Below are 24,240 nucleotides of genomic sequence, written 5' to 3' on the forward strand. Positions count from 1 at the left end.
AAAATCTGCTGCTTAATCATTTTCAAGTGTGTCACAATAGTGAAATCATTATAGAGTTCTGACAATGGGAGTTTTACTTGCTTTGGTGAACTGGCCATTTTAGAATGCATTTCCACATAGCATATGAAAGGTCTCCATCAAACTACCAAACATACTTGCTGTGTGTCCAGCTGTTTTGGTATCTTTATTCCTCTTTAGTATTAGCTCTTCTCATAAATATCCAACAGTAATTCAAATAAGGATTTTGTCAACAATAGCAACAGAAGGCTTTACGGAAAGTTTTCATTTCTATATCTATACATATAGAAAATATATGCAGCTGATTTTTAACAAAAAAATATACACATATTTCTACTCTTTTCCTTCTTATTTACAATATCTAAATGTAAGACATTCCAGTCTCTAATACAGAAAAACAGTGAAGTACAACTCCAGACTTAATCATATGTTTATTTGTTCCTAGTTTAGATGATCAACTCAGCATCACCATGTCCAGTTTACCAGCAGAAAAGGCCTTCATAACATTCCACCTTCGCATCATTTTGCTCTGCAGCAGCCATCATCTTTGATCTGTAGGACACAGAAAAGAATGGATGTTTAACTTAAAAGACAGCATTTGCACAGTTTAGGCTAGATGAAGTTTCTAGACACCACTAGTACGAAAGTCTAGAGATCCATTTTGAGACAGGTCTGGGGCAATCTTGAGAAAGTAAGAAACTACTCTTTTTAGGCCGGACCTTGAAGTAGTCCTTAACAATGCTAGCATGTAAATGCCTGCAGTAGGAGAGAACTCTTCCAACAAGCACTTTCAAATCCTGTGGTATAACATTTCACATCTGCACTTGTTCCTTGTTGTCTGTATAGGTTCGCTATGTAATATTTTGACCTCATGTATGCAAGCCTTTAAATCATCAAAAAAATTTGCACCCTTTATTACAGCAGTAGCTACCCTAAGGTTCTGAGTTGGACTTCTAACTCTTTCATCAGCCAAGGAAGAATATTAAAGGTTAGTCAGCTTTTATATATATAGGTATATATATCTTTTTTTTTCCCCCACATGAATAGAAGAATGATAAAAAATAAATAAAGAAGATATTTATACATTCTAGGTTCCAGGTAGTTGAGGTAAATTGTGCAATATGGGACACTAAATCTCGTTTCCCATAAGGCTCTTTGGATGATCCTGCTCTTCCCACACAATTTCTCTTCCATCACCCCAGGGAGCTTAATCATAGCTGTTATGATGAAAAGCCAACTTCTAAATGAGTTTGGACACCCTCTGGACTCAGTTCCAAAATGCCCAATTAACTACAAGTCAATTATTTAAATACTAAATGTCTTCAGAGTTGTCATTTCTGCCTTACAGCATCATACTGTGAGGACTTCACCCAAGATTTGGTGAGTATACCTTTAAAAATGCATTAGCATCATTTTCCTTTCTTTCAATAATCAGTGTAAACACACAAGTGTATCAGTAGATGTATTCTTTACTCAGCATAGTATCAATATTTTAACTTGTGCTTCCAAAATACTATATAACTAGGCTAGAAAAAAATATATATTAATAGACATTATATTTCTGTAATCATGACCATCCTGAAGTATCTTTGCAGTGTGCAGTTGCTTTTAAACCACTGTTGTGGTGTCTACTTTCCAACCAGCAACTAAGCCAGAATATATTTCTAGATTTGAGGTATCTCAGCTTTTGAGAAGATGAGTACATCAGGACAGATAATGGCTACACATTGAAGTCACAATCCTTTAATATTTAAATAAATTATTATAGTAAATCAAATTATAAAATATTATCTAATTATAGCTTGAAAATTAAGTGTTATACTGAATATTATTGCATCTGTTATAGCTTGCCATTTCCAGCTCATACAGGGATATATACAGGGATAACACTATCTGCTTCTATTTTTTCCCCGAGAGTTGGGAAACCTTTATTGCAGATGAGGAATTAAGCAAGAAGATCAGAGAGTTGGCAAGAAGATTTCAGTAAGACAGGGATGCAACTCTTTCACTTCAGTACTCCCAAGAGAGAACAGATTTCAGTGTTGATTCTTACAGAGCATAGGAAGGATCGTGAATAAGGTGTTTGTTGCCAAAGGACATGGCTGATGCAAATATGTTACATGTCCCACTAGACACGGCTCTGTGATATTTCGGAGGAGGAAGTGGGTGGCCTACTTTGCTTCCTCCTTCTTTTAAAGAGATAGAGTAGCTGCATTTATTATTATCCCCACTATCTCCGGTTTTCTGACTCTGATAGAGGAGCATGGATACAAGGGAACACTTATTTACAAGGCAAATTCATGTCTCACATTTCAGTTTGTTGTAATTAACCTTAAGACGACACTGCTGCTAATGAGCTGCATGTATTCCCTAGTGCAAATCAGATTAGGATTTACTGACGCTATAACCTCCTCAAGAGGGGACGGCTGTCAAAGTCCCTCATGTAAATGCTGCCTCTATAAAGTTCAGGACTCTTATCTGAGATTTCTAAAGAACATAGCAAACATCATAACAACTTATTACAATAAGATTTTCAAGTGAAAAGAAGAAGAATTGATGGCAAATCTGACTGCGTTATTCAGGAAACGAAGGGATTACAACACAAATCCTGAGATTACTGTCTGAGCAAAGACAACTTCTCACAGCTCACCAACAGGTAACGCAAACAAATTACTGCTTTCCAGATCCTTGTGACTTGTTCTCTCCTTGTACCTTAATGAGAAAAACATTCATCAGGTTGTTCAAAAAGGTGGGATGTCTGCAAAAAAGTCTATAGATGTTAGATCACAGGTGTGCAATTCCCTGAACTGCTGTCCAACTCCACTCTTGTTCTTGTCACTAAGACCTCTTCCAAACTTCTGTTTTCACTAAGGAAATCACCATGACACAAATCCCACCACGAAGCAACTTTGGACTAAGAAGATATATGGGCTAGAGTGAGAAGAAGTGAGAGTGGGCAGTTGAGGAAAGCAAGGTACAGCACGATCTGTCCAAGTTCTAAATTGCCTGTACTCTGTGCAATTAGTAGATCACTAGTAAATCTAGAAGATGTACTGAGGGAGCTGGCAGTGTGCTTAGAAGCACACTGAAAATGGAAAGTGCTACCTGCACTTTCTGTGCTATGTGACTTAAGTTCTTGTAATATTCATGAAAGTACTGAACTGTAAGTAAATGCTATCCAGGACAATTGTTCTGTCAACAAACGGAACACATGTTCCTGCAGCACTCTGGTAACTGAGCAGGAGTCAGATTACATCACATCAGCCAGCTGGGAAGCTAAGTTTTCCCTTGTGATTGTGAACTAAGTTGTTTTTGGCAAGATACAAGTAGCTGTGTCCCTGACAGACATCTAGGCACTGAATTTCCAATTATGGAGAAGTTGCATTTAAGACTTTCAAATCTGAATTATGGACTTCACCTTAATTCAGCAGCTATTGCAAAACAATTTGCCTGTCAAGTTACAGACAGATCTGGAAAACAATATTGTGTAGAAGTCCAGCAACAGTTTGCTATTTTGCATGCCCTTGTCTAGCAAAGAATTAAAACTATTGAGTGAGACCACCTGGATTTTCAGCATTGGTAAAATGTGGCTATTTTTTGTCAGATGTGCCTTTTTTGTTTTTCTTTTACTGATCAATTGATATTAGTTGGGGAAGAGGTGAAAAGGCCAGTCGGAGTTTAACCATATGAAAACTTAGACAGAAAAGATAAAATGTTTCTTGAATTTTCTTCCTTCGAATTGGCAAAGCTAAAATTTTATCCAGTATCCCCTTCTTCTGGAATCAAATCTGGCTGTACTGACACAGTCAGCTTCCAGGCAGATGCTGTCAAAATTCCTTTATTTTATGATCTGTGTTTCATTTTTTGTTTATTTATTTGTTTGTTTGCTTGGAAAAAAAAATTGTTCAGCTCTACAAGTACATGGGAGATAGCAGAATATCTTTGTGCTACTGAAATGCTCTTTTATGCTTTTCATGATGCTGCTTCTTTACTATGACCTGTTTTAAAGGTATGGTATAGCTACACAATCTCAAATTCCTATCTGATAGTAAAAAAAAGTCAGATTTGTTGAAAGACAAAATACGTTTGTGGCGGTGCTGTTCCCCATCAGAAGATTTCATCCACAATCTTAAGTCAGGAATTCATCCAATGTAGCTTTTTAAAATCAGATATTAGATAACTTATGAAATAAATAAGGAAAGAAAAAATACTTGGAAGCAAGCAGAATAGAGAAGTGGATTAGGAGAAGATTTACAAGACACCAATAATTATTTACACCTTTTAAACTGGACTACCTGTCCTGAAATACTTTATAACTCTATGTTATGTTAGTTGACAGGTATGCCAAATGAGGTACTGCACATACTCAAAAACTTAAGAAAATCTGAGTTTTAGTGTGCCCCTGGTGGCGCAGTGGTATAAAGTGCTGCTTGCAGCACGGGAGGGCCCGGGTTCAAATCCCCCCTGTGGCGCAAGTGGTAGAAGCACTGCTCTGCTACACAGAGGGCTCGAATCCCAGGAGTTGGACTCGATGATCTCTAAGGTCCCTTCCAACTCGCATGATACTATGATACTATGAGTTCTTACTGAACATGTGAGAATTTAGACTTCAAATAGTCAAACTTGGAAGAAAATAGGAACCTCTCTTGAAATTAACTCAAGACCTCATTTCAAGTCAGATCTCTTACCAAACTCACGCTTACTTTGTTGACAGTTGTGTTCCCTATAGTACTCCCAGCATGAAGTACTAAACCTGTGCTCCTCCATCAGGTACTCATGGCATCAAGTAGGTCACATGCCTGGTTTGGGCTCACTGTTCAGGATACCTGCAAGAAGAAACATACCATAGTAACAACTGCTGGATCAAATCATGGTTCTTTATGTTCCGTATTCCACTTCTGACACCAGCCCAAAGCAGAATCTTAGCAAAAGAAGATACATGTACATGGGAAATAAAACAGTTCTAGTATAATCTTTCTCCTGAAACATCCTTCCAGTTCTCAGTAGCCAGTGCAGAGATCTCTTAATCTGAAGATTGTCTCCTGACCACCCTGCTCAAGAACTGCCAGTATACAAATTGACTTTGACTTGTATTTGAATTGATAGATATTTTTGCTGAGCCAACTGCCTTTTGTTTTTCAATTCACTGCCTTGTAACTGAAGAAGTATGAGCTCCCAATTAGGTTTTAAGAAACAGCCAATATCCATTTCTCGTTAACTTTCCACATATTGCACTTCATCTTGTAAACCTCTGTCATTTCATTCCTCCAATGAAGTGACTAGCTTTTCTTGAGGACAGGGGTGACCAATGGGACTTGGCCACTACGGATCCTCCTCTGCCCAAAATTCACTCTGTAGCACTAAACCAATTCCTACATCTCCAGATGTGCTGTACTCTGAGACACAGCTGTGCAGTGTTGAAACTGTGGGTTTCTAATACTTACACAGCCATATCTTCTTTTTGCTTGCTATTATTTTTCCTAATAATTTGTAACATTCTACCAGTTGTTCTGCCCACCACTAAACACCCAGTCATTTTTCATAGGGTTACCCAAAGTGACATGGCCATTACTTATCTATGTCTCGAGTTATATCAGCAGATTCACTGGTAGAGGTGGATTTCCAGTCCCTCTGATTTTGATACAAATTTTCAGATTCCATCTTCTCTAACAAAATGTAATAATGTTCACTACTATCCTTGTTTAAGCATTTCATGAGTGGATATAAGAGAGTTTTTGAAACAAGTGGTATTGTCATCTCTATGACAATGGTAGTTTCTATGGTACTTAAAGAGAATGTTACCACGAATACAAAATGCCAGCAGTATTACCTAAAACATCCTAAGCTAAGGTGACTTTTACAGTGTTGATTTTGATGATTTCTACCCATTATTTGAATGCATATTTGCACTTGTATTTAATGAATATCCATTTTAAAGATCCTATCTATGGCACTTAACTATTGTACTGCCTGTTCATCTGTTTTATTTGAACTTGGAAAGTATTTTTGTTGTTTTCATATTCATAATTCTAATACTCAAAGATACTTGAAAGTAAGGACACATACGCTGAAGACACATACGGCTAAGAGAAGAACACCTTGGTCTGTAAGTGGAAAGCATAGAAAAAGGCAAATACTGTGTTTGCCATTCTCTCATTCTTCCCTGGACAAGAAATAAGCTGAGCAGAGGTCTTCCTTACTAACGATTTGCAGCTTTACAAGTCATTTTAGCTACTCTGGCTTCACCACACCTGTATCAATGTGTCTGTGTTACACCCTAAGCAATAGTAGTATATCCTCCCAAAAGCATACACAAGCAGAAGAGGAAAACCAAACAAAAAAAATAGATATCTTCACACAGACAAGACAGATTACAGAGTATTCTGCCTTCACTCTGAACTGATCAGATGTGAGGCCTTTCTGAACTGAGAACCACATTGGTGTACTAGCATGGCACTCTGATTGTTCTGATCACTACTCAGAGAAACAGTCCATATAGACATACTCTAAGACAATTACCAGTGTTTTCTCTCTCTTGTTTGTATTTTAAGGAAATGGCCATTTACAGCCAGGAAACGGTTATTTCATTCCATCCCAATTTCTGGATTTAAAATAGTCTTATTTAGCAAACTTCAGGAGACTCTTCCCAGTTCAGAATTGCCACTAACTTGCTGACTTCGAAAGCATCAGGCACCATCACTGGTTTGGCATTCCACCTTATCTCCACATTAGTTTTTGTCTTAACTTTTCATTTGTATTATTCTGGCAAAGCAAAAGTATGCAGAGACAACTCCTTCTATCTTCAGTCTATACTATGGATTTCAGTGCTTTTGGTAATTTCACTCATAATCGGTCCTGCTTAAATTTACATTTACATCAGCAGATGTAGAAATCAGGTTTGCACATTTAGTTTTGACTCAGTACAACTAGTATTTGCAACATACTTTATGTTCCTTCATTGCAAGGTACAATAGGAACATGAAGTCTTGCCATCATTATGCAAACTTATTGCCCTTTATAATATAAAATTACTATGATAGATACAGAGAAACACATTCCAGAACCCTTGCATAGTAAAACTGTCTGCATAAACAAAGTTTCTAGGATTTGATTTCTCAGAGTAAATATACATAATAATAACATTGTTAGGGTCCCTAGCACTTACATTCTCCAAGATATTTCAGTGTTACTGGTGTGTTGCAGTTCAATAATAAATTTGCTCTCCACCTTCTTCTCTATTACAGTTTTATTTGAAAGAAAAACAAAACAATATTAAAAAATCATCATTTATTCAATACTAACATCGCTTCAGCAAAGCTCTGCTCAAATCTTCCAGCACAGGATGTGGCTTTCTTTGTTTAAGCTTCTCAAGTAGGTCATATAGAAACTTATTAGAATCTATATCACACACCCAAAACCCTGTATAAACTCTAAACTCTGCAAAGTGTAACACAAACCAAAGATAGAAGGTTGTAGCTAGAAATAAAATGCCAAACATAATCTTCATGATTTGCCAAGAAAACTGTAGATAAAAATAAAGCTTGGAGGTTAACTCTAATACTTGGCTGTAGGAAAGCTTACTTTGCTGAGGACCAGAGTTTAGAATAACTCCCCGAAGAACTCCGGCACTGCTCAGAGCCAACTGCAAGGACTTATGTTATTTAGAAAACAATTCCTTCCAGAGCCAGAATTATTAGCTTAGGAGAACATATTTGGCTTTCTCTCTTTTCAGTTTTTATCTGGAATAAAATTATTTTGCCAATAGTATTTTTGGAGAAGTCCCATAGTGTGAACGAAGAGAACTCCTTCAAAAGACAGCTTTGTGACAGCAGTGATAAATTCCATCACTCAGAGTCTCAGAGCAGGAACAACAGTGATCAAACACTTCTGACTGCTACATAACCAGAGGGAAAAGATTTTTCCTTCTACAAAGCTACACCCAGAATATCTCAAGCAGCTTATTATATCACTGCCCTCTCAAAATGTCGAGGCCAGGGACAAGCTGCAATCTTGCTGCTTATGGCTACAACCAGGTTTTGAGTTCTGCTGTATATGGGAGTATGCCCAACAATTTATTTCCACCACTGAAGTACTCTGGTCAAAACTAGTCCCAGAAAACAAGATCAACTGTTTGCAGAGCTCATAGCAATATGCTCACAAGTAGTGAGACTCCTTGCCTTACACCTATTACTTCTCACCCAGCTTCTGAAGGCTGTTGTGTGATCCCATGGTTGGGCAGTTTTCTCTGGAATCTGGGCTGCTGCAATCCTGCTCCTCTCTGCACGCTATCATTTCCCTCTCTTGTGCTAGCACTGCTGCTTCTGCGGCTACGCAGTGAGCTAGCTCAGGGAATTAAGGCAGTTGAAAATCAGTCTGAGTCAAGTTTTGACAGGCTTGGTTCCCCAGTACATCAGCTGCTGCAGAAAGACACCTTTAGTCTTATCTCCAGTTCAACCATCACATCAGACTCTTCTGTACCACTATTAAATCTTCAAACAAGAATCTTTTGCTCTCCCCTTGCAGCGTCTCACATTTAGCAGAAGCTTTCCATCAGTATTCCCTTAGCTATCGTATTCTTCTTCCAGTCTCCCTGCAATTAATATGGGTGAAACTGTTGACCTGCCATGACGATTTTCTATAAACATGGATCAAAAGCATCCCTTTGGTTTACTTATCCTGCCCATTTGCAAGACTTGTTTATGTGACTGTACTCTCTGAAGCACAGGCTGTGTCTGTGCTAGATATTGTACAAGTACAGAACAAAGCTGGAGACGTGATGTAATAAAAATGACATATCCTAGATCCAATAAAGGGCAAAAGCAGTCATTCTCAGACAGTGAGCTGTGCATATCAATAACAATACCCTCAGTGACCATACCTGTTGCTATTGCCAATACTCGTAGTGATTCATAGCAATAAATAAAAAAATAGATAGATAGATAAAAAAGCTGTGAAGTACAGAGCAGTTGTGCTACTGCTGGGTTGGACACTGCTGCATTATGCATGCTCACTGTGTCTGGATTTCCACTGTCTAGCCTGAAGGAGAGAAACATATGGATTGTCATGATGCTCAGCAAAGAGCAAAAGGACTGCATGATGAAAAGGCACTCTAGCCACTGCAGCTGCCAGTGCTTTCAGCAGCAGCATTGTGCCCCAAGCCAGCAGGCCTTGCTATACAAGAGATTTGTTGTTCTTTGCTTGTAATGCTGCCTGAGCACCACAGAAAGCAGCTCTTCCACTCTCCTTATCCCGGATACAGCTTCTAAACTTGAGCTCACTTTAACCCTGGTCCTAAGAAAGTCAGTCCACTCTTCTCAGCTTTGATAGCAGCCCTGCACATGCTGCTGGTATGAGCCTCGATGCCTTCCATGCCATTTCTGTTTCTACATGAATGTAGAACTAAGCCTTGGATTCTACAGGAACTCCAAGATCTCCAGATGAAGAGAAGGCAACTCAGCACTGGCAGCATGGTTTTTTTGAGCAGTAAGGCTGGGGCAAGTCAAAGGCCGTTCCTTCTATCCTTGCTCCAGTCCTCAAGCAAGATGCATACTATAAATCTTTGCCAACTCAAATTACCTTTGTTAACAGGCCCAAGCATGATTTCTGGTAACAAAGTCTAGACTGTGTTACTAAAATAAGACAGTAAAATAAGACAGCAGAAACCAAGTACTCTCTGGAGATACTCTGACAGCAGATTGTACAGGTACTACAAGACCCAACCTGGTAAGAGCAATCCTCAGTTCTTGAGGCAGTCACTTATTTGAGCTCCACCACCCAGAAATCCCAGCCACCAGAGCCTTCACCCTGTCCTATAGCACTCATTTCCTACGTGCCTTGCCATGCAAAAGCTCCAGTAAGATATTGCACTGTTGCCTGGGAAAGAACTCTTGGGTTTCTTAGGCCTGTTGGTCTGTACTGCCTCTTACAGCCCACCACAGGAAATATCTATGTAGTCTCTGCAGCACAGAGAGCAAAGATGGGCTTTCCTGGAAAACATGCTAAGCAAGGACACAGTAAAAACTGCTCATGCTCTCCTCTGGAGCAGAGAGGGGATCAACAAGGTGATGATGCTCCTCCAGAGTTGACAGTTGTGCTTCTTAGGGCCAAGGAGGAGGAATCTCAGCAGCGCCCACTGAGGGGGATTTAGGGGTTGCAAATACACACTGCAGAGGGGATGTAGACTTCATGTACAATAGTAGAAACAGTGTTCTTTACTTAAAACCAGACTTTAAAAGTGACTATATGGCACATACATTTCTCACTAAGTCTGAAATCTACATTCCCACACTTTTAAAGGCATCTCCAAAGGTAGTCCATAGCAGTGGGCCAAGTAGTTGCAGTGACAAGTACACCAGGAGGCTAGAAGATCACTGAAAGTGACCTGACACTGTGCCATACCACCCAGCAGCCTGTCAACCCATCTGCAGGGTGCTCAACGAGCAGCTTCAGGTAACACCTTCCATTCCCAGCTGGGGTAAGCACAGCCCACACACACCGCCAGTTCCCATAGTCCAGCCAGCAGGCTCCTGTAACGCAGCTTGGTGTGTGCCCACACCCAAGCACGTTTCTTAATCAATGAGCTTTGACAAGGCACTCATTAGACGGCATTCAGACTCCTTGCAAAAACAGTGGCTGCTCAGCCCATGCATAACTCACTGCTCATAGGACCACGTAACTGCCCTCCTTATCTGTCTGTACTGTGCATAAACCAAACTTACTGATACAGATGCAGTCAATATCTGGAAATATTCTTTAATTTTTTTATATATATATTTTTTTTAAGACAAATTAATCTGTAAGAATTTATAGCTTTGAAATGTATTATTATTAATGCAGTCCCTTTTTTACTTGTTACTATCAAACTTTTTTGTTATTAAATTAATATAAGTTCAAGTAGATCAAAATGTCACAGGTCAAATTAGCATCTTTTCACCGTATCTACATGGACTTCGACAAATATTTGAGCTGGTACACAGACATCAGCACATTATAATAGCATTCCACACAGTTTAAATTATCTTTTCCAGCCTCACCCAGTTTTACAGTGCTGAATGCATTCTTGCAACTACAAAGGCTGTTTAAGCATTACCAGTTAATATCCTGACCTTATGTCCCTTCCACCCATTGCTACATTTCCCCGTATATATGCAAAGTATAATGAGATCACGTACAACGGGAATATAAAATCCTGGCCTATCGGAGGCCTGTCAAGCTGCCAAATTAACATCCTGTGCCTGTTCAGATAGCAATTAAATCTGTCCTTGCTCCTATTCAACGCATGGCTCTGGGGGCCAAGGAAGGCTGAAAGGACAAAGCTCTTGCAGTTATTACTGACACTGTTATGGTAGCAGTACAAGCATATCAGTCTTAGGACATGTTTTTTCTTTAAATCTGCACTTCTAAAAATGTGAATATCCTTTGCTTTCTCCTTCAGTGCTCAGAAAAAAGCTCTAGAAAGCCATCCAACACCAGAGAAGTTCTCCCTCTTTGTGCTCTGGGGCAAAGTCACATGCTGCAAAGGAAGGCATAACTGAGTTCTGGCAACCCACCAGGAAAAGCATTCACTCTGAAAGCCCTCAAACCATTCTTATTTCTGGAACAAAATCTAGAATCACCACTTTCAATGGAAGGGTATGTCTTCCACCTGGGTGAAGCCCCTTCTTTCTCAGATATTCACGGAAAGTCAGTGACTAATCAAGAGCTTTCCAGTATTTCAGGCTTCCAGGGCTTGATTACAACAGAGTTTTTATTGTACCAGAGAACTATTTCTTCCAATTCTTATGTTTTGATGCTGCACTTGATGGGACCTGGTCTTCTTCCCAACAGTATGTCGTTCTCACAAAGATCCAAAAGCATCTGTCCTTAACTATTCCTCCAGTAAAGGCTGCCCTAAAACAAAAATATGACTGCACCTAAAATAGAAAAGCAACAAGGTGACAAGATTGAGAAGCAATGATGGGCTATTTTTATATGCCAAGACATTTCTGGAATATAAAAATATTATTGCAATAAAAAAAACAGAAACTTGACCTTGAGTATAGTGTCTGCTGGACAAGGAGCACCACAAATCAGTAAAGGATTCTGGTAGGATGCTCTTCACAGAGCCTTGTGTATGTTATGTATGTAGCTTCTCACATCTATGACATGTCATTAAAATTCCAAGCACAAACAGAATAGTCAAGCAGCCAAACACCATTAGTGTTTCTAGCTTTTAGTGTCATACCTGGCTTTAGCCTAGCTTTGGCCAAGACTAGTGACAAGCATAAAGAAATTAAACAGTTGGCCTGAGTTTCTCTATTTGGGATTATTCTAAGTGCTACGGCCCCTTCTCTGTAGTCATATTAGCAGAGGTTGATTTGCGTTCACTGTTCTGTGTTACACCAAAGTTCTTGGCTTGGAGCCGACAACATGAGCCTGTGTCATAAAACCCCTGCTGCCACACTGAAGCCAACTTGCTGTTTATTGACTACTGTGTGTATTATGTTTGCTTCTTACTTTATCTTATTGGAACAGCTTTGTAGAAATAGAAGTCGTTTAACCACCCCTTATCAAAGCTTCAGGTCAGGTTTTATCTTTCTGCTGTTCTTGCAAAGGATATTATTTACGAAATACGAATCTGACTAACCACAGATTTCTTTTTGTTTATTTCTACACCCATGAAAGCATTTACACTGAATTTCTCTTCCTGCAAGTAGTCAGTTGAGTTTAACTATTTACCAGTTTAATCAGTAAATAAGTTTGTAACTGGGAAAATACGCCTCCTCCTACCTCATGATTAAATGTAATCATAATTAAGTGCCGATTTTAAGAAGTATAATCGTTTTTATACAATAGATTATTTATCTGGCATCTGCACAGGCCTGTTGGATATACTAAGTGTTACACATTTTAGATCTCATAAGCACAAGGAACTACCACACATGAACTTAGCAGTCTTGAAGAATCAGTACTGGATACATACTACCTATTTTAATGAAGGAGGAAGATCAATAAATAGCAGGCTTGGACTTAAGCTTTTTTTCTAGGAAGTGTATATTTGGCAATGTGGTAATGCTCTTTTCAGTGAGAGAAGACTCACTAGAACAATAATAAAATCTATTAATTACAGGAAGAGAGGGAGAAAAGAAGCTGAGAGTTTTCCATAGAATACTTTGATTCCTGCTTTGATTTGATTTAGCTTTGTGTTTAGCTATTGCCTAAGGAAAACTCTCTGATCGAACACATTGCAACCACTGTTAGATGCAGTAAACACATCTAATGTTAGATATAGTAAATCCAATGCTTTCTGTCGAACACTGTTACTTTAACAGAAAGATACATCAAATCCCCAGCTGGTTCAAAGGGTGGAAGCACAAGTTATTATTTCCCTAGAGATAGAACAACTCAAATAAAATATTGTTTCTGCTCCTTGGACCAGAAAGAGAAAGGCTAATTTTGTAGTAACAGAGCCTCTCAGCATTTGGCCTTTTTCAGCAGGTAGAAATGGCTTAAAGAATTGTCAGCTTTATATCTTAACTGAGGAGTGTAAAAAGAACACAGGAATATCACCTAAATACATAAGAACAAAAAGATCTGATTTTTCCATAATAAGTAAATTTCTGACATCTCTAAGCTTCTTTAGTACTGCTAATGGTAAATTAGCTAACTTCAATGTTGCTGTAGAAGATTCCATTCATGAGAATTGGACTGACAGTCTTTGTATCTCACACCATCCACAAAAGAACGCCGTGTGCACATATTAGCTCATGTACCATTATGAATTGTATCTGCTTACAGCAGCACAGAGAGCTATGGAGGCCATTTGATGTAAATGTTGCAGTCATTTAAGTCAGTGAAGCTTCAGTGACTTCAGTACACATATTTCTGATTTACATAAGCACAAAGAAGCAAAATCAAAACTGGAAACTGCACTTAGCAAAGTTTTCTCACAGTTCTATTCGCAGAAAGAACGGTTTGATCCTTCCCTTTAAACATATTTGGTCACAAAACTCTTCCTCCCTCCAACACTCACACACAGGTACCACCAGAATGCTTTTCTGTCCCACTTCTCTTCTTTAGAAAAGAAAAAAGGCACAGTTCTCTGTCAAAAACCTGGTACAGGGTATCACTGTTGGCATGAACAGAGCTATCTTGTGTTGGCATAACTTCAGCGGAATCCCTCTGCAGCCAGCTGCACTCAGAGTGGATGCTTTCACCATGTCACGTATTTATGATCCCACAGGAAAACAAAGCCAAATAATAATAAAGAGACAGCCTAGTCCAGCAATACTTTTAAAATAAGGGAGAGCAGGTAAAAATGTGCTTCACTTACAGCAGTGCCAGAAATATCTCACACAAGTGTATGTGGCATCCATTCCAGTCTCCTGGTGAGTTTCCACCTGCATGCCTGCCAGTCAGACAGAACTGCTCAGAAATGTATTGTTATCATCATCACTGACATTTTATTCCATATCTTTTAAGGTGCCTAATTCCTAAACTGAGGATTTGAAGAAACGTACCTAGAAATATATCTTTACATCACAATACCAGATCTGCTATACACATCCCAAAATTTCCTGTAGCCAAAAACTGCATTAGTCAACCTTTCAAACACTGGGCACTTCCAAACAGCTTGCAGTTGGCAATTTATAATCAAGTGGATCCTCTCTGGAAGCTGGTGAGATAATGGGCGATGTCTGGGGCTTCCCTAAGTGAACACAATTTGCTGCATTCAAGTAGTGAGCCCAGGCCTTAGGAGACAAGTTTAGACAGCAAGAAGCTCAGCAGGCAATCATCCCTCCCTGGAAGAGGCTCAGTAGTGGAGAATGAAGCAGAAACCAGGTACCAAAATGATGAGTATTGAAAACTATAAGCATGTCCTGTCACAACACTCACATGTATCCCATGTGAAAACCATGCATATCAGGCTAGGCTGATTGTGGCTTCAAAATGCATTGAGATTTCAGTAGGAATCCTAAATATATACTGATCTGAGAAATGGCAATCAGGAATTTTGTTTTTCCTTTTCCTAGGTTCATAAAGATCTTCATAGGATATATATTTCCTCATTCACTGAGACAAGATCCTGGCTTGTAGTCTGTGTTGCTGAGATTCAAGACAAGCAGAGAGATGGCTTATCCACCTAATTGGAGGCTCCCTGGACATGATGAGGCCTTGCTAAGAGACACAGAGTCTAGCTGCATTTCATCAAGCCCTTGCTGTTTTAATTGGCTCCGGTTTGTTGGGCACAGTCATAGAACGCAGCTCCAGAAGGATCACAGAATACTCCGAGTTGAAAGAAACTCACAAGGATCATGGAATCCAACCACTGGCACCACACAGAACCACCCGAAGTTCACAAAGTCGTGTCTGAGAGCCTCTGAGCCTTCAGTCAAGACCATTTCTACCTAACTGACAGCTGACCTGATGGAGTGCATCCAGAGAAAGGCTACAAATATGATCCCAGGGATGAAACACCTCTCCTATGAGGACAGGCTGAGGGAGCTGAGGCTGTTCAGCCTGGAGAAGGGAAGGCTCTGGGGAGACCAGATAGCGGCCTTTCAGTATCTAAAGTCAGGCTGTGAGGAAGAAGGGGACAGACTCTTTATCAGAGTCTAATGTGATAGAACAAGGGGAAAATGATTTCAAAATCAAAGAGGAAAGATTTAGGCTGGATGTAAGGAAAAAGTATTTTGCAGTGAGAGTGGTGAGGCACAGGAATGGATTGTCCAAAGAGGTGGATGCCCAATCCATGGAGATATTCAAGGTCATGATGGTCAGGGCTATGAACAACCTGATCTGGCTGTGGCTGTCCCTGTTCACTGCAGGGTAGCTGGGCTAGATGCCCTGTAAGGGCCCCTTCCAACTCTATGAATTCTAAGATTCTGTGATTTCAAAAGCAATTATGTTTATGCTATTTACAAACAGGCATTTTCTCAGTGGCAAATGTATTCAGGAGCAACGTGCTATGAAAACAAATCATATATATAAATGCACAGAATTTTTATTAAATTCATTCTGCAGCTCAGCTGACGACAGAAGCCACCAAGCGCTGTGAGGTGCTTGGGTTTGTTTTGTTGGGTTGGCTTTTTTTTGTAACACGTGAGAAGAATATACCATTCCTCTAATCAAATACCCTTTCACCCCCTGACAGCAGCTGCAGTCAAGATAGCTGGTCTAGTAGCAAAGTGAAGAAAAAAGAAATGATTGCCCCTCCCTTTTCACAAACACATTTTTCATGTTTTCCAGTATCTTGCATTTAACAGTGTTTTGATTAAACAGCTCTCTGTACCAACAACCGATAAACTGCCACAGTTAGAATGGAAAACTGCAACTGCGCAGGAAGTGTTCACAGACAAGAAAATTACTACAGTCATTAATTACTCACGTTGCTGATTTCTGATTTTTCAAGAACAAAAATAAAAGCGTATCTGTCTTGCAAATGCCATAGTATCTGCCATCCTTCAGATGCCCCTGGTTAGAAATGACTGCTACAGTGCAGGCTGCATGGCAAGATTAATGGAATAAATCAAAACAAGTCACACTGACAGTGTAAAGCAAAGCTGCCAAAATAGCAAGAAGAAGAAACTACAAAGCTCTTTGTTTAGCAGATAGACTAATCAGTTTCATTGTCCTCAGTAACAAGATCATGCATTGTAATTAACCCTTAGAAAGCTGATGACACAAATAATCCAAGACAACTGAAACCAGCCTGTTGTACCTGACAATTTTTGTTTAAGGGTGTTGACTTGCCAAGCTTTCTTCACAAGAACTGACCATAGAAAATAGGCTAAATATTCTTTCTAGTTGGTCAGACAGTGATATTTTAATCAGGGTGTAGGTAGATCTCTTTAGAAAGACAAGGAGGAAGATAAAGATGTTACTTTTTGCAATTCATCTGGACTAGGAGAAAAACAGAATAAATGAGGCTTCACACAGCTAAGCAGATTCTGTAACTAAGCAAAAGTGTTCAAAAATAAGCGCCTTTGAGTCAGAGACCTGATCCATCCAAGTCTTGTCCCTCAGTGGGTCCCATTCAGGTCTGAATATTCACAAAGAAGAGTTATAGGACTGAGCTTCACACCTCCTCCAAAGAAAGCAGGGGATAGAAGATGGAATCAGAACAGTTCTGTACTGTATACATTGTCATTCTCAATCAAGCTGAGATTGACAGTACTTTTTAGCAAATTAAACGGAAATATCAGCATAGCCAGAGCTTAACAGCTCTCAAAACACATGAGCTGGTCAGAGCTATCTTACACCATCCACAGGTAGGAGCCAGTCTGTTTCTTGTGAACTGGCCCCAGAACCTCAGGTTCACAACAGACATCAGTAGACCTGCCTTCTCACGGGTCCTCACAACCAGGTTACACTGAAGACATTACCTCTGTTTTCAAAGCAAATAAACTCTCTAAGACACCACTGTGTTCAGAGATATCAACATTTTAATACGCACAGATACAGACACTGTCATCTTCCATCCTCTAGTCTTCGTCCTACTGTCAGAATAACTTCCTCAACAAACGCTTCCTCTGCAACACCCCCACTTTTTAATTCTTCTGCTATCTCCTCTTTCTTACTCATGATGCTGTTTCTTCTTGTTCTGGCCTCAGAGCTCTCCCACAGTTCCTCAGCCTTTCTAGCAAGGCAGCACATCGCAGCACTTTCTACCTGTACTGAGCAACATGATAAGCCCTTTGCAGTGACACAGTAGGCCGCTAACCTGTTTAGCAGACACTCTTAAATCACCTGTTGTCAGACAGAATGTAAGCAACAGAGCAGATGGGCAGGAGGCAAGGAAAGAAAGAGAACAGCTGAGGGGTTTTACTTGAGCCTGGCAAAGTTTGCCCTTGAACATTTTAGGACTGTGCAGAAACTATTTCAGAGCCATTAGTAATTATCTGTGAAAACTGGTGAAGGAAAGATGAGGCTTCTCATAAACTGCAATGGGTTAACACAGCAATCTGTAAAACTAGATAGAAAGGAGGATCCTAGAAATGACACAGTGCTGAACCTAACACTTCAGTTCTTGGAAAGACACCAGAACAAAACAGTCAGCCCTTATGTAAGCACCTCGAAGATAAGGACACGTCAGTGGGGATTTGCCATTAACAAGTCACTTCAGTCCGAGATCATTTCCTTTAAGGCAAGAAACAAGCCTAAAGCCCAGCGGAGGTGTTCTCCAACTGCTGCTTTGCTAAGGCTTTCACACTGCAACACGGAACATTCCCACAGGCAAGCCAGGGCAGCATCAGGAAGCAGATGCAAAGCAACATGCAAAAATCATATCCAGAATGACGAGTTATCAATGAGAAATTGTCAAACTGGAATGTATGCCAACCTGTGAGATACAGGGCACTGCTTTAGGGTCCCTGTATTCAATATATGTATTTGCTATTCAATATATGTATTTGTGAGTGGGATACAGGAAGAAACTACAGCCGCAAGCAGGGTCAAACTGAAGGGAGTTCTGAGTGCTCTGGAAAATTACAGTTGAAAGCAATTGGGGCAGCAGTGAGTAACTACTCTGGTTTCCTTCCAGCTGTATCCCTTATGACTGTATTTTTCTTCATATTTAACCCTTATGCAAATCATAAGCTATAAATCCCTAATGTCACACTTCTTAGAGCCTCTCCTTATCCATACTGTGCTTTTATTCAATTCATTTCAGCCAAATCCAGATAACTGTGTGCCTCCTCTCAGGCTCTCACAACTTGTTGCTTGACTGTGAGCTCTTTGGTAGCACAGTGCTGCCTTTTACTCTACTTGCACATTATCCTGCACAATAATTCCCAGCCTTTTGCTGTGGATTCTAGAAGTTTATACGTTACAAGTGGATTAAAAGAAAGGGGAAAAGTCAACATAAAACAGCAGATTGCTCTTGCCAATTTTAAAGCATTCTGAATATTTTAAAACAGGGCAGCATACTGGACAGGAATTCAGTTCAAATTTGCATTCGCTTTTAAGTTGTTCTCTTTTCATGAGATACCTAAGGCAAGAGTATTAAGCACTGGTATTCAGTAATAGCACACGTACCGAGGACTGACACGTGGAAAATGAAGCAAAGTCTGTGTAAAATGAAATCATTCCATACAAGGAGAGCAGGGCCTACGGGATGGAATTACCAGCCCTAAATGGTGCAGCAGCCAGCTTCTGCTGCGTCTGATCCTGCAAACATTGAACACACATGCTCAGCTTGACTATGAATAGCCCTATTGAGTTGAACAGAATTATTTACGGTAGTAAAGTTAAGTACGTGCATAAGCACTCACAGATTTGGGGGCTTAGAACTGGGCAAAAGCAAAAAGAGGAAGACAGCCATTTCCTGTGCTGCAGAGCAGTTTCAGTCCAGCAGATCTGCTCAGACGTGTTGCCCAAACCTGCAGCTCTCCTCTCTGCAAGCACTGCCCACAGGTCTTCCTGGCAAGCATATGAGGGGAGCTCCCCCAAGTTGTAGGCGCTGCTGCTTCTACCCTACCACTTACACAATCTTTCTGCAGTGCTTCTGTGTCTAAGATGGCCATTGAGAGCAATCAGATTTGGCACCTGTGGCCTTTTCACTCAGTTCAGAGGAACTGAATCCCACACAGCATTTTCATTGACAGTGAAAGCATGCAAGCCAAGAATAAAATCGCACAGGCTTTTACAGACTGTCCTCGCCCTCACCACACTGGTATTTTCCAAGCTGCCAGCCAAGCGAATACGTATGTCCACAGCCCTGAAAGGACCAGCCCCTGTACTGCAAAGCCTCTCCTCTTTGCTGTCTCTACTAAAAGTCATTCAGGTCCCCTTTTGGTTTGCTTAATGTTTTTTATGATTTTTTTAAGGAATAATGCTGTTTACTGGATCCTATAAGGTACCTAAAGCCAACAATAACAACAACAAAAGAATTTTCTGCAGTGGACTTAAAGTAGGCCTTAATTCTGTGTGTTGTAACATTTTATTCTTTAACCACTGGGACAGAGAAGGGATGATCCTATGGTAAAATCACAGGATTGACACTTAGGAGATGTGGACTTTTTCAGGCTGCTATGTATCCATTCTATGACTCTGAGCACATTATTCAAATTCTTTGGCTGAATTTTCATCAGTGATTCATGATACCAACATCCAACCAAAAAGCCTTTGCCTATGGACACTTGCTGTGCATTCTGGAAACCTAGCAGAATTCCTTTTGAATGCAGCATGAGCTGCCTACCCTGTAAGTGACATTTTCAAAAGGAAGTAGAAGAAAATAAACCTGTAGAAATCATAGGCTTCAAACTGAAACCTGGACTTGAAATTCAAGTCCTAGGGCTGAATTCTTTAGTAGAAAGGTCCAACAGGAAGGAGTTCTGGATATGGTGTGTTATTCCCAAAACCTTCCTCTCTGGAGCTTCCTTACTCCAAAAGCCAAGTCTACATACCGCCTCCTTCAGGGTTAACCTAAAGGCTTTGTACTTATCTAACCACTGAAATAGCCCCACCAGCAAACAGTTTCATAGCAGAACAACGTTGACTTTGTCATGGGAAAATAATATCAACTGCAACTTTCAGATTGATACTTCTGCACTGTATAGAAGGAAGTGGTACGCACTGTTCTCACCGATGCTGTCTACCACATTGGTTCCTCCAAAGAAGAGGCAGAGCAGAGCAGGAGACATCAGCCAAGGGGCTGTTACCCAGGTTTGCCCTCCACTCTGCACAGCAAGGCAGCAGGACTCAGCAGGTGGGGCTGCAATGACAGCAGCAGCACTTTCTGCCACTGCCACTCCCTTCTCTGAGAGCAGCAGTGCACCCCTGTAAAGCTGATTGCAAAGGCAGTAGCACAACAAAGGGGGAACAACCCGAAATGATGTATGGCGTGTTTACAATTAATCCTTCCTGGCATAGCCATACTCTGTTCAGACGTCACTGGCAGAAGTTCAGGTTTGCATCTAGAGCTCACGGTGCTGACAAGGGCTGGAGTAAGCTACATGAACTACAGTACTGCTTTGCTGACACAAACAACAGATGTAGTGGACACTGTGCTGAAGAAACCCAATGAGACAGTGACATGGGTACCACCTTCAGAGACAGAGCCTGACAAAGAGACAAGCTATCTTTATGCTACCTGGTCCACACTTCCTGCCCCTCTTTCCACCTAAGGAAATTCAGAGGTGTAAGTCATTACAGAACCAGTGAATAGTTGTTTTTTTTTTCACTGGTGGTTTTGCCTGTAGAACAAGCCTTCAAAATGTTCCATGATTTTTACTTTGATGAAAAAAAAGAAATACTGGGAAATATTCACTGTTTGTATTTTACCTCAAACTTGTCTGATTACTTATTATTTGTTATTTTTGCAGAGGGATGACCAGCTCTGGTCACAGGACCAACGGTAAATAACCTTTCATCAGAATTATCCTGAACAAAAAATGGGATTAATTCTTCCTTAGTAAACAAATAGTAGGAAACCTTACGTGAACGGGCACGTACATATCCTTATTATATCCTGTCAGTTTGTTAAGATTAGACTGTCATGTGACAACAGCCCTATTTGCGTCACAGGCCACATTTGAACAGAACACATTTCAGTAATTTGGGTTTCTAAATATTTGATGGGTGAGAGCATTTCAGAGAGAATGTACTGCTGGTGGATGGACAGAAGCTGTGGAACAGTACTGAGGTAAGAGTAGATATAAGGATACATTAACAGATTCTTCGCTTTCATTCCACAGATCACTCCAGTTGCTTTAATGCAAATGGAAGTCACCACATCCGTGTGCTATTGAAGAAGAAGAAAGTTGGTTCTGTCTTCTGATTCTTGGTCTGCTACACCGAGCTAAATCTATCTGAAAAGTGTAATTGGAGAACTTGCCTGAACTTTCTGGCCACAAGTGGCAGTGTTCTTAGCCCACAGGCTCACCAAAATTAACTGTATGTCTGGCATGGCACCTATTTCTGGCTGTGGATTTTTTTCCAGTCAATACCAAGACATTTGCACTACTCAGCAAGTGGACTTGTTTCAACTGCTGAGATCAAATGATCCCAGTACAGGAAGCAGTAGGAAGCAGAGGCTGTAATGGTAACAGAGGTTATAATGGCAGTGGCTTTGTTACCCTCAAAACAGGGCTGGCTGCTTCACTGGACAGAGGAATCTCCAGGAGTTGGTAGGTGAAACAACCTCTGAACTGGACTCTCAGTTCAAAATGACAGGGACTACATTGCCGAGAAGGTTGAGAATAAGAAACAGAAACTCCAAAATGACCACACACGGCAGTCTGAAGTCCTGGAGCCATAGAGAAAGTTTGTAGTCCACCAGTGCAGAGCAGAGGTGCCACATAAGCAGGAACACAAGCTAACCTTGCAGTAAAGATAACTCACATGTATTTCCTGGTGTCTAGTATTTGTGCAGAGTATTCATGTGGTTTCTTCACGGCACTGTCACCTGTTAGTTCTATGGTTTCAGCCACAACAGTTTCATACAGCAGAAATGTTTTTCCTGTTTTGCCTTCCCCAGATAGCAATCCCCTCACATGTTTATCTGAAGGTTCTGGAGTGTCAGGCCCAGGGAAACAAATTAAAAGAAGAAATTTAAAATAAATAAATAAGTAAAAATATTATTTATATAGGATAGAAAAGGAAACCAGAAAACAAAGAGAACTAAGGAATGGAAAAGTGTATTAGCATTAACGATAGCAATAGAATAGCTCCAGCTGCAACAATAGCAAGGCGTGGTATGCAATTCTTGTTTACTTTATGTACAACAGGGGGGTAGCAGCACAATTCAGCGGAAGGCATTATTATCACTTGTGTGCAACAGCACCTCTGAAACTACCAATGGAGGGTTTTAACCACCAGGCCCAGCTCTTCCCTGAGGAATCATCTTCACCCATAACCTTCAGCTTCCTATGCTAGCAGCCAACACTGTAGCTATCTGGCAGCTCCCACATCCTTTACCAGTGTACTCATGACTCCACAAGGTGTGTGAAGAGTCAGATTCATTGTTTTTAAATGAACTAAATCAAATACCAAGAAATGTTAATCCAAGAGAATTACACGCTTGTTTAAGAAAGCAAGGACTGGGCATTGTATGCTGCTAAAGTCTGTTTTTCATGGGTTTAACCAACAGGTTTTCTTTGAAATTTAGACAGTGCATGACGTGGTGTCATGGGTTAGTTAGTGTCAGTTATTGCAGCTCAGCAGACAGCTGGCAACAGCTTATGCTTCAGGAGAGCAATGAGCATTTGCATAAAGAAGGCCAAGTCACAACATAGCCCAGGCTGAAGGAGCAGTTACAATAGCCACTTTTTTTACACATGGAAAGGATAGCTAACTACATGTTCCAGGACTCATTATGTAGATTGCGTTGCAACAACAAGAAGACTCCTTTGAGATTACCTCACATGTGCCCCCATTTGAAGCATCCTATACCGACCACTGCCATAAAAGGGGAACTGACTTGCTGAAACAAACTAAGAAACACTTCAAGTCCAGTGACTTCTGTCAAGGTGACACAAGACAGACTACTCTTGCTTCTGGTCCTGCTAATAACATTCAGGGAGTAGGTCACTTGCCCCAGTTTTATCAACTTTCAGAGGGGGGCAGTGAAATGGAACATGGATATAAGCAAGAGGTATCACACATGGCCAGATGAAGTTGAATTATTTTGTGCCAGACGGTTAGAGAACTTAAGAATTGGGGTTCTGAGAGCTGTTTTGTTTGGTTTTAATACCATCCATGTTTTGCAACTAAATCATATCCAGACTCAATTAGTTACCAAATGTCCAAACTACCATTCCCTCAATGCATTCTTACTCCATTCAGATTCTATACAATAGAATATCTAGATACTATTGTTAAGGCCAATGTCAAGTGTATCTAAAACTGGATATGTGCAAGCAGTACACTGAACCAGAGCAAGATTAAAAGGGAAAATGCAGGCGAGGTGGTCAAAGTACACAATAGATTGTTTTGCTGCTTTTTTTTTTTAATCAGGCAACTCAGCAATTTAGCACAATGATACCCTCCCACATACTGAGCTCTGTTATCTTTGGACTTAAGAGGTAAACAAAGAAAATCTCAGCTCTGCTGATTTTGGAAGCATTAATTATAGATTATCATAAGTCCTACCTGGGTCATAAGAACAAATTGGTCACTGCTTCAATAACCTAGTAATCAAATACGCTTAAACATTAAGCACAATGAAAAGCTGGAAAAAGAAGTCTTGAGGGATTGCCGGCATCAGTAGCTGATGAGATACTTACAGGCAGATTTCCTGAATAA

General features: G+C 40.3%; 1 long non-coding RNA gene across 1 annotated transcript in view; it reads right to left on the bottom strand.

The window, feature by feature from the left end:
- Positions 1-507: 507 nt before the first annotated feature.
- LOC140247947 (uncharacterized) overlaps positions 508-24,240 on the bottom strand; it is a 40,389-nt gene continuing 16,656 nt past the window's right edge. The window contains exons 2-3 of the long non-coding RNA XR_011902787.1: positions 4,722-4,844; positions 508-570 (exon numbers count right to left, since the gene is read on the bottom strand). This is a non-coding gene — a long non-coding RNA (uncharacterized lncRNA). The remainder of the gene's footprint in view (positions 571-4,721; positions 4,845-24,240) is intronic.

Source organism: Excalfactoria chinensis, chromosome 2 (genome assembly GCF_039878825.1).
Source record: "Excalfactoria chinensis isolate bCotChi1 chromosome 2, bCotChi1.hap2, whole genome shotgun sequence".
Taxonomy (NCBI): Eukaryota; Metazoa; Chordata; class Aves; order Galliformes; family Phasianidae; genus Excalfactoria; species Excalfactoria chinensis.